Genomic DNA, 12,863 nt, shown 5'->3' with positions numbered 1-12,863 from the left:
GGGCCAGTGGGGCGATGGGAAGGGGTGTGAGAATGGCCGTCTCTGCTGCAGACTGGCTGGCACCGCCTGCTCGGGAGCGGGCCGGGGCGAGGGGCCGAGACCGCTCAGCTGTTGTTTGGATTGAATCCAGATGCCCCTACTACCGGTGCACGTGTGCCCTGGGAGCATTTAAATGAAAAGCACAAGGATCAGAGAACTGTTCCCGGAAGCCGACTTCACTGGGAGCTGGGCCGGGAGGAGCTGGCTGTGGGGAGCAGTCTCCTGGCGTGGCCAGTGGCCCCGTGTAGGGAGGCCCTACACCCTCGCCTCTGCCTGCTGCTCCAGCCTCTAGAGCGGCCCACACCTGCTGGGGGCCAGGGGCTGGGAATGGGCCTAGGGCCTCCTTGCTCCCGAGGCTCTCAGGGTGAAGCCTGGATGGAGCAGGGCCCGCATCTCCCAGGGACTCTGCCCTGGGTCTGGAAATGGGCGTTGAGCCCAAAGTGACCTGAGCTCAGACTCATTCTGACAGAGAACAGCGAGGAGACCCAGAGGGGAGGCCGGGGCCAGGCCCCAGGATGGGGGCCATGAGGCCAGGCCCCAGCAGGAGCAGCTGAACAGAAGTGGTCCAGGGACTGAGCACCCTGCCTTCTCAGGGCCTGGGCCTCTGCGGTGGCCGCACTGCCAAAGGTGGGGCCGCGCTGGCCTGCAGGGCGGGGCCTGGAGCCAAGGCCCTGGGACCCCTTGCCCAGGCCCATCCTGGGCCCTTGAGGTGGACGTGGGCTGGGCAGGGCCCCCTCCACAGCTACCTGCTGGTCCAGATAATGGTAGACCTGGGCTCTGGACCGGCCTGGAAGCTCGCCAGGCCTCTGGTTTTCCCAGCAGTAAGCTGCTCTGAGGAGCTGGGGTGAGCTGGAGCCCCACTCGACCCCCTAGCCACTCAGCTCCACGGCCCTGCCCTAGGCCACCTCAGACCTTCCTGGACCTGGGAATGCTGTGGCCTCATGGACAAATCCCTTGGCCGCTGGCCTTGAGCAGCTCTCTGTCCAAGATTGAGGCCTGTGCGGGGGCCCAGGTGCCTTGTCTGGTCCACCTGACACCCCATCCTCCATAGACTCCCAGCACTGCTCACCGTGTTGTCGCCTGCCACCTCTGTCCCTGCCGGGGCCCGGCCTCCACCCCAACTATCCTGCGTCACATCCTGCTGGGGAAAGGGCCAGTTGCTGTGCACTTGGACAGCTTGCTTGCCCTCTCTGATCTGATCTTGGGGTAATTTTTCCGCAAAATGAGAAAAATAGAACATCTGCTGTTAAGAGACAGGACCTGAGGATGGTCCACCTGTGGGCCTGGCCCGTGGCCTCGGTACTTTGTCCTCAGGGGCCCGACAGAGCGGGAGAAGGGACAAGGCAACTGAGGATGGAGCCGACTGGCAGGAAACCATGTGGCCTCACCACCGTGCAGGCTCCTGCACACCCCGCCTCTGCCTCCAGCCAGCCGCGTCCTGCAGCTTCCCCGGCTCCTGGCCCATGGCTCTGCCATGCTTAAGCCTGCAAGGAGATGTCCGAGTGCTCACAGGTGAGAGAAGGAAGAAGGCAAGGGGACTAGCTGGGCTCTGCACAACATTTCCTTCACACCTGGGCTGGGGGTGGAGACCCGCTGAACTGCCAGACCCAGCTGGTGGGGGTGTACACCCCCACCTTATCCACGGAGGGTTTGAGGTTGCTTCTAAGGAAATGTGAAATAGTAAAGTAATAATGCAAGGGAAGCCCAGGGACAGAGAAAACACAACATTTGCCCACGATGTCATTACACAGACCACAGGAACCTAAACAGCTGGTAGACTGAGCTTCCTGGCAGCCATGGCAAAAAGAGAAGCAAGCACAATCGGTTATACTATTTTTTTCCCAATAGAAGAAACAAGTCCATGCTCTGGGGGAGAAGCACGGCTTTCTTGCCTCCTCCCTGTGTGGAAACGGAGGACCTCCTTCTCCATGGACTGAGGTGCAGTGCCTCTCCCAGAAAGTCTCCCTGGGCCAAGAAGACAAGGCTCTGTGTGGTCTTGCCAAGCACAGGCAGGGTGGGAGGAGAGGGACTGCAGAAGTCCCAGACCTTGCCCTGCCATGGCCCTCAGCAAACCGTCAGCCTCCTGGGCCTGCTTCCCCATCATCACGTGGGCAGGTGCCATCACCAGCGGTCAGCCAGGGACCCAAGGAGAGGCTGCGTGTGCATGTGGCCTGAGTGCTTGGCTCAGGGAGGGCTGGTGAGGGACCCCTCTGATGGACAGTTGATGAGCATTGATGGCTGCCACTTCAGGAGCCAAGGCGGGAATCCCACCACTGGGCTCTCCCCTCAGCTTCGTGCCCTGGGCGGCGCAGCCTCACCTGGACAGGGATGTAGCAGCCTGTGGCACCCAGGCTGTGGGGCGGTCAGAGCAGGAAGCACAGGTTGGGCACAGGCTGTCGCTCTCTGGGAGACGCTGCCCCCGCCAGCCATCCTTGGCCTGGACCAGGCCCCGCCCCTAGGCCTGACCCTGTGTCCCCGCAGGGCGTCCTTTCAGACTCAAGGGCCCCACAGCAGGAGCAGGGCGCAGGGCCGCAGCCACCAAAGCTGCATCAGAAACGCAGCGGACAGAAGGCCCCTGGCCTGACAGCCCGTCCGGGGAGGCAGTCCCCAGCTGTCATGGGAAGTGCCTGGCGCAGCTCGTCAGCCACCAGCACAGGGCACAGAAGACCCTATTCATCTTTAAATAGAACCGTAAGGCCAAGCCTCACTCTGGAGCGTTGACAGAGCACAGGGGTCAGCCCTGAAGTGTGCGCACAGGGGTGTGGTCCTGGGTGTGTGTGCATGTGGGCGTGCACATTTCTCTGCGGATGTGAGCGTGAGCAGGCTTCCTCATGTGCATTTGTCCACCTGCGTGTACTTGCGCGTGTGCACGTGTGCACGTGCTTGAGCACAGGTGTGAGCTGTGATGGGGGCCTGTCTGCACTCCCACAAAGCAGTGAGCAGGGGGTGCGCTGGGGAGCCCCTGCCCGGGCTGGGCCTGCAGGGGAGCCCAGCCTCCCAGCACCCGGGCTCCTGCTCCAGAATGGGCGGGAGGGTCTGGGGCAGAGCTGTGCTCTGCTGGTCTCCCCACTGTGCAGCTGGAGCACTGAGGCCCAGGGACTGGCCGCTCCGCTCACCTCTGGTGAGCAGGCGCCCTCTCAGTCCCGGCAGGGACGTCCTGTGAACGCTCTGCGGTCGAGCTCCTTCTGGCCTTACCAGCTCTGGCCCAACCCCCAACCCACCTCCAGGCAGGCTACCCCACTTGTCCTCCCACGTCAGTCAACTGGGCGAATGCCTCACTCTTCGGACCTTCCATCTGGGCTCCTGAGGCGCTGCCGCTGTGCCCTGGACGGGCCCACAGCCCTCCCGGTGCCCCTTCTCCCACCTACTGTGGGGCTGGTGGTGGTTCAGGGCCTGTGGGGAGCTATTCAGGTGCCAGCGCCCAGGAAAGAGCCGTTTCCTGGCTGGGGGCCACCTGGCCCCCGCACCCCCAGCTCCTGTGGGAACTTCCCTCCTGTCAGCGCCGCCGGGTCTGCTGGACCCAGGAGGAGCCTTGTAACTGGGTGAGGCTTCCCTTCTCGAGAGCTGCTCCTGGATCCTTGGGGGCCCAGCTGCCCCTTCTCTGGAGGGCAGACCCAGGGCTCAGGGCCCAGGCACTGGGCAGCAGACGGGGCCTCAGCTGGGGCCCTAGCAGAAGCCGCTGCCCCGTCCAGCCCGGCAGGTGCAGCTGCTGCCTAGTGGTGGGAGGCCCGCAGGTGCAGCGAGCATGGTGGAGCTGGGGGCTGCTGGCGACGGCAGAGGCACAGGGGCCCGAGGAGGAGGAGCACGGGGGAGGGAGGAGGGCTTGTGTCCAGCTACCAGGAAATATCCCAGGTCATCGCGGGAGTAGTGGCCACATCCTAGCGCGTGCAACCGGGGGGCCCAGCCACCCTCGCGACTGCTCCGTGGAGCTGGCAGCCCTGCCGCCACACGTGGCGGGGAGCCCCACAGGAGACCCGCGTTTTGGTGCTTGGGTGGTGTCGTTCCTCCCAGCTCTGGGGCAGAGGCGTCCTGGACAGGGGCTGGGCCTTCCCAGTCAGCCCCACCCACAGTGCCGCCACGGCGGTCAGCTTTGTTGCTCACACCTTGGGGAGGGAGGTCAGCCCGGCTCTGGTAATGGCACAGACACCAGCCAGGTCCGGCCCTTGGCACAGCTCCAGCCAGTGAGCTGAGCCCGGAGAGCACAGGAACGTCCCCCGTCCAGGTGGCCACATGCTCCTTCTTCTCAGGCCATGGCCCCATCTCCTTGACATGGCCTCGGATAGAGAGGAACAAAGAGAGGCTCACAGACGTCCTGGCTAAGAGCACAGAAGTGGCACGTGTGTGTGCGCACACGTGTGTGTGCCTGTAGGGGACACGGGAAGGGCAGGGCTGGGGCTGCGGGTGGTTTGGGGGACATGATGGAACTGGAGATCATTTCTCATGTTCACCTGGGATTTCCTGTTATTTCGCCCCAAACGAGGAGGCCTGTTTGCGTCAGGAGCCTGTGTCATCTTGGCCTCACGAGGACAAGGAGCCATGAGGGGAGAGAGCCTGTCTGGGCGCTGGAGGGTGGCCAGCGGTTTCCTGGTCCGTGGGGGTGTGGGGTGCTCTGTGGTCAGTGAGGGCATGTGGGCCAGTATGGGGAGTGGGCAGTGAGTTTGGGCCTCGAAGCTGAGCTCCAGGAGGCTGATGGACCTCAGCTGGATCCCTGGAAACGGGCCAGGCCACGTGGCTGTGAGTGGAGGGGGCCTGGAACCGCCCTGCCGGCCACCCACCCCAAGCAGCCCCCTCCCTCACTCCTCCTTGCCGTCACTGTGCCAGTGAGGGGTCCCTTCCTCTCCAGGGCATCTGGATATAAGACCCAAGAACCCCAAGGAGAGCCTGCCCTCCTGTCTGACCCCTGGGCAAGTCCTCTCAGATTTAACCAAGGGACCCACAGCCCAGGCATGACGCTTGCTGGGACCCGGGTGCAGAGGGCGGTTCTGGGGTCAGTGTTCCATAGCCCTTTTCCACCTTGGGGTCTGTCTTCAGACCCAGGCACAGCTGGGGGCTATGACCCTGCTGGGGTGGGGCCGGGTCACCCCAAATCCAGGCAGCTCCTCCGCTGTTTCCCTGACAGCCCTGCTGCGGGGCTTCTCCTCCTGACCCCCCGCCGCCCATCACCCAGAGGCTCTCCCTTCTCCACTGGCTCCCGGGGGCCCAGCGGCTGTCTGGAGGGGTCTCAGCTCTTTGACAGCCTTAAAACCACCAGGGACCCCAGTGAGCATCTATTTATGAGTAATAGCTCTCAAACCTTACTGTGTTAGAAATTAAAATGAGGAAAACTCAAATGTTTTCTTATCAACTTATTCAAAATAACTGTAAGAAAGAAATTATACGTTGACATAAATTACATTTTCGTGAAAATCACTATACTTTGAACAACTTTTAAATGCCGCATTTGTTACGTCACAGCTTCTGCGGGTCCGGGATCCAGAAGCGGCTCAGCCGGCAGCTCTGTCTCGGCCTCGGGCGAGGTCACAGCCGGCGAGTCAGCAGGGCGGCGTCGACGGGGCTGGAGGGTCTGCTCCCGAGGAGGCTCCTCGCCCGGCTGCGGGCAGGCGGCCCCGAGCGTCCTCACCAGGTGCCCCCCACCGATCCCAGAGAGCCAGGAGGAAGCTGGGTGCCCGTCGCGACCTCGCCCCGCTCAGCTCCTCTGTTGGGATGGTTCCGCGTGTGGGCATGGACCGTGGGGGCATCTTGGAGGCCAGTGGCCACAGGCAGGGTCGGAACCCAGGTCGTGCCCGACTCACATCAGGCGGGCCCACGACTGGTCCTTCCTCTGAGTGCCGTCAGGCCCTTCCTGGTGTGACAGCCGCCCCTCCGGGCGGGAAGGCACCATGCTTGCAGTTGGCGGAAGCTCCCTTTGCGAGGACACCACTGCCAGCGCATCTGTGCTTTGCTTTCATCAAGTGAAAAGGTGTGACCCACACGCCCCCCGCAGTTTGGGCTAATTAAGCTGGAGGTGTGAACAGAATCAACGGAGGGAAAGGGGGCGGGGTTCCTACCGTCTCCTGCCGCTTCCCTGCGTGCTCCAGCTGCAAGGATTTCCTCTGGGAAAGCCTGGGTGGGGAGTGGACAGGGGCTCAGGGCTGGGTGTCGGGTGGGGAGGCTCAGCCTGCCTCCTGGGTGCGGGCAGGCAGAAGCGCCCACCCCACGCAGAGGCCACAGGGCCCTCCTCTGCCTTCTAGAGGAGCCACCCCGCCTGTCTGTCTTCCACTGACTGAGCACCTGCTCGGGGGTCTCTGTTGAGGGGCTGGCGCTAAAGTTGCCGGTACCGACAAGGGTGGACAGTAATGACAGTTAGTGTTTCTGAGTAGCTTTAAGTGTCCTGGCTCCTGGGTGCTCCCAGCAGGATTAAGCCAGGCACGGAGTGGGGAGCTGTCACCCCGTTTTATAGACATTTGGACACCTGCCCTGTTCCCCTGAATTTTCGGGGCTCTTAGCCGGAGGCAGTTGCAAGTGGATCGGCCAGCGCCCCACAGCCCTGCTGAGGCCGGCTCCCTGAGACACCCTCCTGGGTCAGCTCTCCTCCAGGGTCAGACCCAAGGGCAGCTTGAGTCCAGGACAGCTGGGCTCCCCAGGTGCTCCGAGGGCACAGAGGCACTCATCTCCCAGCTCCGAGCTGCAGAAAAGCCAGAGGGCCTCCAGCATTTCACATGCAGGGCCAGCTCCCACCAACGTAAAGGCCCTGAAGCCACGCCTGCCCGGACCACACACAACATGCAGCCAGCGCTTGTGAGGCTGGGGTGGGGGTCAGCGATCACAGGAGCCTGCCTCTTGGGAGGACAGCATCCCCCTTCTTCACGCGGTCCTTTGGAGCTTGTCCAGGGACATGGTGGGAAATCCCAGGGCAAACACACTTTGCTGGTCCAACTTTTAAATCTTAGGCACGAGGGGATTCTTTTATGCTGGTTGAATCCATCTGCAGATTGCTGCCAGCAGTTCCCGTGTGTCTGCACGGCTTCACGCCTGTGCTTCCCGGGCTGTGTGGTCTCCTTGTTTTCTCTCGAATTCACAGCACCTGGTGGAAGGTACACCCCTGGGGTGGCACTGTTTGGGGGCCATAGGGCAGAGTGTGGCCGAGTGACTCAGTGCTGGGCAGGGGCTGCCTGAAGGTGGACAGGAGCCCGTGACCACGTGGACACCCTTGAAGTGTTTCCTGTCCCCTCCCTCATTGAAACTTATTTTATGGTCTAGTTTATTTTCATCACATGCACGCACACTACACATCCACACAGTTTAAAGAATCCCCTCCCTTCCCAATTCTCAGAGGCACCTGATTCTCTTGATATTTACCTCCACGTGTGCAAGTGGCCTCCACGGTCACACTGTCACTGTATGCTCCTGTGATGGACACCGCGGCCTCACTCTCTCCCCAGCCCCACAACCCCTCCTGAACCCGCCCCCTCCCTCAGGTCTGCAGTTAGATCACGGTCAATGTTTGCGTGTTGATGTTTACAGTACGCATACTACATTATCGCAACTCTGTAACCGCTGTCTGAACCGAGCCTTCTAGTGGTTACTCTGCCTTTGCTGCTGTTTTACTGGACCACATGGATGGCCTGGAGATCTTATCTCCATCTCAGTCACTTTATTGTTTCTGGGAGGTTCCCAGCCCTCTCCCCTGGGGCATCACATCCTCCACCACCAGGAGCTCCTGAACACACACCACCCAGAGCCAGACTAGCTCTTCCAACACCAAGGGGGCAGCGGCCCAGTTCTGGTTCGGCCCGGATCCCGGTCTCTCAGCTCCCTGCTGGCTCCTTCCTCCAGGATAGCAGCCTGGCCTGGGGGTCTAGGATCTCCAGGGTGGCTTCTGCATCCTCCACTGCGGCGCTGGGGAGGGAGGAGGGCGGTGTGAATAAAAAATATTGCCTGCCATGTAATACACGAAGGATGCTGTGGCCACCAAGCCATCAGCCACTGCCACCAGCCTGACGGTGGGCGGAGGGAACTCAGGATATGGAAGCACAGAACACTGGCCCCAGACTCGGGTGCACATGGAAGGAATGATTTCAATGAGCCCAGACTTTTGCGTGTTCCCATAGAGAAAAGTGCTAAGTTCCTTAACTTGGGATGTCTGGTTTTCTTTAATTAACACTCATCTTTTGATGTTCTGATTGCATGGCCTTTGCTCCCAAACCTCCTGTACTCTGGCTCCTCCCCGACCTCCCGGGCTCCAGCCCCTCCGAACAAAGCATGACCCTTAACGTTTGGCTCGCGCGTTGTTAAGTGCACAGCGCGAAGGCGCGCCCTCTAACTGCGCCCGCGGCCCCGCCGTCAGCGCTGGTTTACTTTTCACTGTGGAGAAACCGCACGTTTGGGCGGAGCGGCCTTCCGGCCGGCACCACCCAGCATAACACCTGCAGCCGCCTTTAGGGTCGGCGCCGGCTCCCAGCCCGCTTCGGGCCGCGAGCGGTTAACTCGCAGGCGCCGGGTCACGGGCCAGGAACGCGCCGTCACCGGCTGTGCCCGCGACGCTCCGTCTGCAGCCACGCGCGTCGTCGATGGGAACGTTCGCGGCCGGAACCCGCGCCGCCGCGCCGCGCCGCGCCGCGCCGGGGGACGCGCGGGGGCGACGGACGCGGGGTGCGCGCGCAGCCGCAGTTCCGGTTCCGGTTCCAACCCGGCGAGGAGGAGGAGGAGGAGGAGGAGGAGCGCGAGCCCCGCCGGCGGAGGTAGATCCGGCCCCCCGCCCCCCAGTCCCCGCGCCGTGCCTCCCCTCAGGCCCCGCGGGGTCCCGCGCCCCGCCCCCTCCCGGCGCAGGTGTCGCGTCACGTGGGGGCCCGGCCTGCCCCCGCGGAGCCGGCAGCGCTGACACCACGTGGAGGCCCGGGACGGCGGTTGGAGTTAGTCGAGTCCAGGTTCAGCCACCGTTGGAGAGAAACTAGATCGGTCGTGTCTGAAAGAAGTCCGCTTCCGTCCTCAGTGGGCCGGCAGTACCCTCCCCTCCCTTGTTCGTTTGCTCCGTGCGCGGTGCTGGGTGCGTAGGGGCAGACGGCCGGCTCCTGGGATCGGTCTCTGTAAACAAGGGCTGGATGCTAAGTCGGAGGTTTTTAAAAGGCCTTGAGAGCAGCCAACTGGAAGGATGATTAGGAGTTTGCCAGATGGGGAAAGGATGGCAACAGGAATCCCGTGTCTGGGGAGTCTGTAGGTTCCCAGCTTGAGGAGGGGAGGTGTTTGGGGACCTAGGTAGGGACGGTTGGGGGTGGGGGGAGGCACCAGTGCTGGGCCCAGGAGCACAGACGTCGTCAGCAGTGGGTTTCAGCTCCCCCTACCACCCCCCACGCGGCTCCGACGTGAAACCTGGCAGTCTAGCGGGTCTGGCGGTCTTCACATGTCCCTGCTTCCCAACCCGCATCCCAGAACCGCTCCTCAAGGCACACGGCAGCTGTAGATTGACTGCGGGCATGGGATAGCAAGCTTCGTCCCTCCAGACCGCATCTCTAAAACAGCGCCTTACGTCCTAATATGGATACGGAGTTAAGCTTGTGTTTTCCTTTTTGGTTATTTGATTTGAATGCACACTCATGAGTGCAGTGTGAAGGTCTGTCGCTTAAAAATATAACTTTGAGAACAACCCCAAACCGCAGGCACCCTGCTGAAAGGATGTCGTGTATGGGAGGGAGAGTGTGGGCCATTGCTCCCACCCCACACCTTCATCCAGGGAGCGGACAGCAGGCAGGGTCTGGGGGGTGGGGGGCAGGTGCTGCTGATCCATCAGGTGCCATTTTATTCATTTCGAAACCAGCCACCTTCATTTGAATGCAAGTATCATTCTTATCAAGTAATTTTTGGCACGTGGCCCCTTGGTGAGCCCAGCACTGAGGGTGGGGAGACTGTTTCCCCTCCGTGTGTGGCCGGTCTTGATGTTATCCTCCACAGATGGGGAATCCAGGGCTTAGCCAGGTGAGGAAACTCGGAAGAGCCAGCGAATGTTCCAGTCTGGGGCTATTCTGACTATAAAGTCTGTGCTCTCAACCAGCACCCTGGTTAGGAAAAGACAGGTGTCACCTTCCTGGTGTTGGCATGTGTTCTGAAAGGTCCACGGGCCTTGGTGGTCTGGCCGCAGTCTCTGGTGGTTAGCACACCGAGGGGCCTCTGCCGGCTCTCTAGCTGGGCTTCTGCCTCCTGACGGAATCTGCGCAGGCAGCCTTTCCCAGGAGAAGGCGTCTGGCTCAGCAGAATTCAGGTTTCTGTGCTGTTGGCTGGGATTCTTTCATGTGGCTGCAGGGTGATGCTGGTTTTATGAAGTCAGTTAACTGAGACAGGGAGAATCCATGGCCAGATTGCATTTATCTGGTGGCAGCATCACTCCAAGCTGTGCCACTGGGGGTGATAGGAGCCCTGTGACCAGAGGGGGCCCGGTGGTTGGAAGGTGTGGGCTCCTTCCTTATGGGGGCTCTTGTCTTTCTGGAACTGGGGGTGCTCAGGACACAGTCATCTGCTCTGAACAGATTTTTTTTGCTTGTTGAAGGCGAGTCCCTGATCCCTGTGACCTGGAAGAGTTCAGCTCTGTATTTAAAGAACTGACGATGAATGGTTTCAGGGTCACACACCCAGGGGACTCTTGAAAGAGTGGCCCCGTGCTCCCATGTTTGGTGGGAGAGTGTATGAGTGCAGCCTCTTTGGGGGTGAGTGGCAGTACTCACCCAAATGAAAAGGAACTGTTGCAGTGAGGCTCCGTGGTGAGCACCCACCCCACCAGCACCCTGTGTGAGCACAGCTGTGGGGCCCCCGCAGGTTGACCTGGCAGGCTCCCTCCCACCCTGAGCTCGGCCTCATCACCCTTCTCAGGAGGGCCTGCCTATACGGAACTTGCGCAGGAGCCAGGCCAGGGCCTGTCTGACCCACACCATCCCTACCGAGAGCCCCTCACGGTCCACCACCTCCCAGACACTCAGAGACTCAGGGCCAGGTGTCCGCTGCCGGTCGGAGGTGCTAGTGCAGCAGGTGTTCAGACCGCTTCTGTGAGGACTGACTTCCTCACTGTCTGCGCAAGCCTTCCGTGAACCACTCGCTTTAATTAAGATGAAGGCTGTTACCTCATTTTTATTGGCTCCTATCACTTTGAGAAATTAAAAAGCTGTAGACAATTACCCTGGAGATCTGCCATCCAGAACAAATATTTTTAATATTTTCATCTTTTTTGAATAAAATAAAATGTTAATGCTTCAGCTGAAGTATCGTCATTTTTAAAAATGTCATTTATTAGACCTCAAAAATCTGATTACAGAAGTCATACGTGCTCATTGCAGAAAAACGAGAAAATTGAGAAACACCAAGAAGAAAGCAAAAGTCACCTGCAGCCCTGCCACCTCGTGACCCCCGGAGGTTTTCCTTCTGTCTCTGTGATGTGGTCCCCGGGCAGCACCGTGGGAGCTTCCGGGGCGGGGCCGTGGCCCCAGCCTGACACACGTGTGCGCGCCCCAGTGTCCTGAGACCCTCAGGACCACAGCTTAGCCCCGGGCTTCATGTTAGAAATAACCCTGCAGGGGGCGCCCTGTGCGTGACTCCACCTGCACCTCTAATTATTTCCTTGGGATGCATTTAAAAGCACACACGTGGGAGCAAAGGTCCTGCCTTTGCTGGTTTCGTGTCTTATTTTGAAGGGTCTGCTAGGTGTCCTTTGCGGTGCTGAGTCGACGCTCTGGGCCTCCCTAGACTGGGGCGCCATCCAGTGAACGTGTGGGGCCCTCCGGGCAGCGCCCTGTCACAGACCTGGCCCTCCGGTACGCCTCACCAGACGTGGTGTTCCAGAGCGGCTCAGAGCATGGGGCAGCTAGGCCTGGCCTGCTGCTTTGTGGCCTCGGGCCTGTGGCTTCACCTCTGTCTCCCTTTGGAGGTGCTGCTGTCACTGCCCGGCCCCCACGGCCGTCTGTGCCCACTGGGGATTTGCTGTCATGGAGTCGGAAGTCAGTGAGCCCTCCCTCCCCGGCCCCGGGGGCAGAGTGGGGCTCGGCCCTATCTCCTGGTTCCTATTCCGAGTGCTCGGGCCCCAGCTGCAGGGGACCAGCGCCAGCCCGCGGAGGGTCTCGGGACAGAGCAGAGCTCGGGCTGGCAGGCTTACTGGTGTGAGGTGGTTGGTTTGGTTGGGTAATTGTACAGTGTTGTGTGCAGATTGCTGTTTAAATTAAGGACAGACAGCAAAACTGTACGCATCACAGACATAACACGTTAGTTTTCCCCTGTAGCAAGTGGATGAAAGAAGAGTGAGGGTTTTCGGGGGAGAACATGCCGAGAGCGGAGCAGCAGGCCCTCGGAGCAGTGTGCGGGCTGCCCGCCCAGCACCCCCACCTTCCTGCTTTGCTGGGCCTGTGGGAACCAGGCGAAGTTTACAGGCTTATTTGATGCTATTGTCGGACAGCGGACAGCTCCTTGGCGGGCGTCTGCATCGGCCTCTGATGGGGGGAAGCGCCCCTGGTGTCGCGCTGCCTGCTCCCCAGGCCGTCACCAGGGGGCGCCGCCCCACCCCCAGGCCCCGCATGGGCAGCATCAGGTCCCCTCGTGGGCTCTGACAGCCTTGGGCTGCGGCGTGGCTGGCTCTGGCGGGAAGGATGGCTGGGGCTGGGGAGGCTCTGGCTGGGCTCTCATCCCTGACTTAGGAGCTGGGCGGCTTGGCTTCTCTCATGGGGGAGGCAGGGCTAAAAGTGGTTGCCTGTTTATCCAACCGTTGAAAGTGAAATCACAAGGTGAAAACACATTGTGATGTGTTGCGTGTATTATCACTGTCAAGATCATACTCGTGAAAACCCTCTGCGAACAACTTGGAGAGCTGGGTC

General features: G+C 60.9%; 1 protein-coding gene across 8 annotated transcripts in view; it reads left to right on the top strand.

The window, feature by feature from the left end:
- The first annotated feature begins 8,678 nt into the window (after window positions 1-8,678).
- The window catches only part of ACSF3 (acyl-CoA synthetase family member 3), a 38,217-nt gene continuing 34,032 nt past the window's right edge, over window positions 8,679-12,863 (top strand). For 2 of the 8 annotated variants that reach the window (XR_012501232.1, XM_074349183.1), the window contains exon 1: window positions 8,682-8,759. The gene's annotated coding sequence lies outside the window, so the exon portion shown is untranslated. Of the gene's footprint in view, window positions 8,760-8,879; window positions 9,065-12,863 lie in introns of those variants that run through there. The other 6 variants (XM_074349181.1, XM_074349179.1, XM_074349182.1 and 3 more) reach the window with 5 other exon arrangements.

This window comes from Camelus bactrianus, chromosome 21 (assembly GCF_048773025.1).
Source record: "Camelus bactrianus isolate YW-2024 breed Bactrian camel chromosome 21, ASM4877302v1, whole genome shotgun sequence".
In the NCBI taxonomy this organism is placed as follows: Eukaryota; Metazoa; Chordata; class Mammalia; order Artiodactyla; family Camelidae; genus Camelus; species Camelus bactrianus.
The sequence above is the reverse complement of the archived record's forward strand: the minus strand, read 5'-3'. Positions and strand labels throughout refer to the sequence as shown.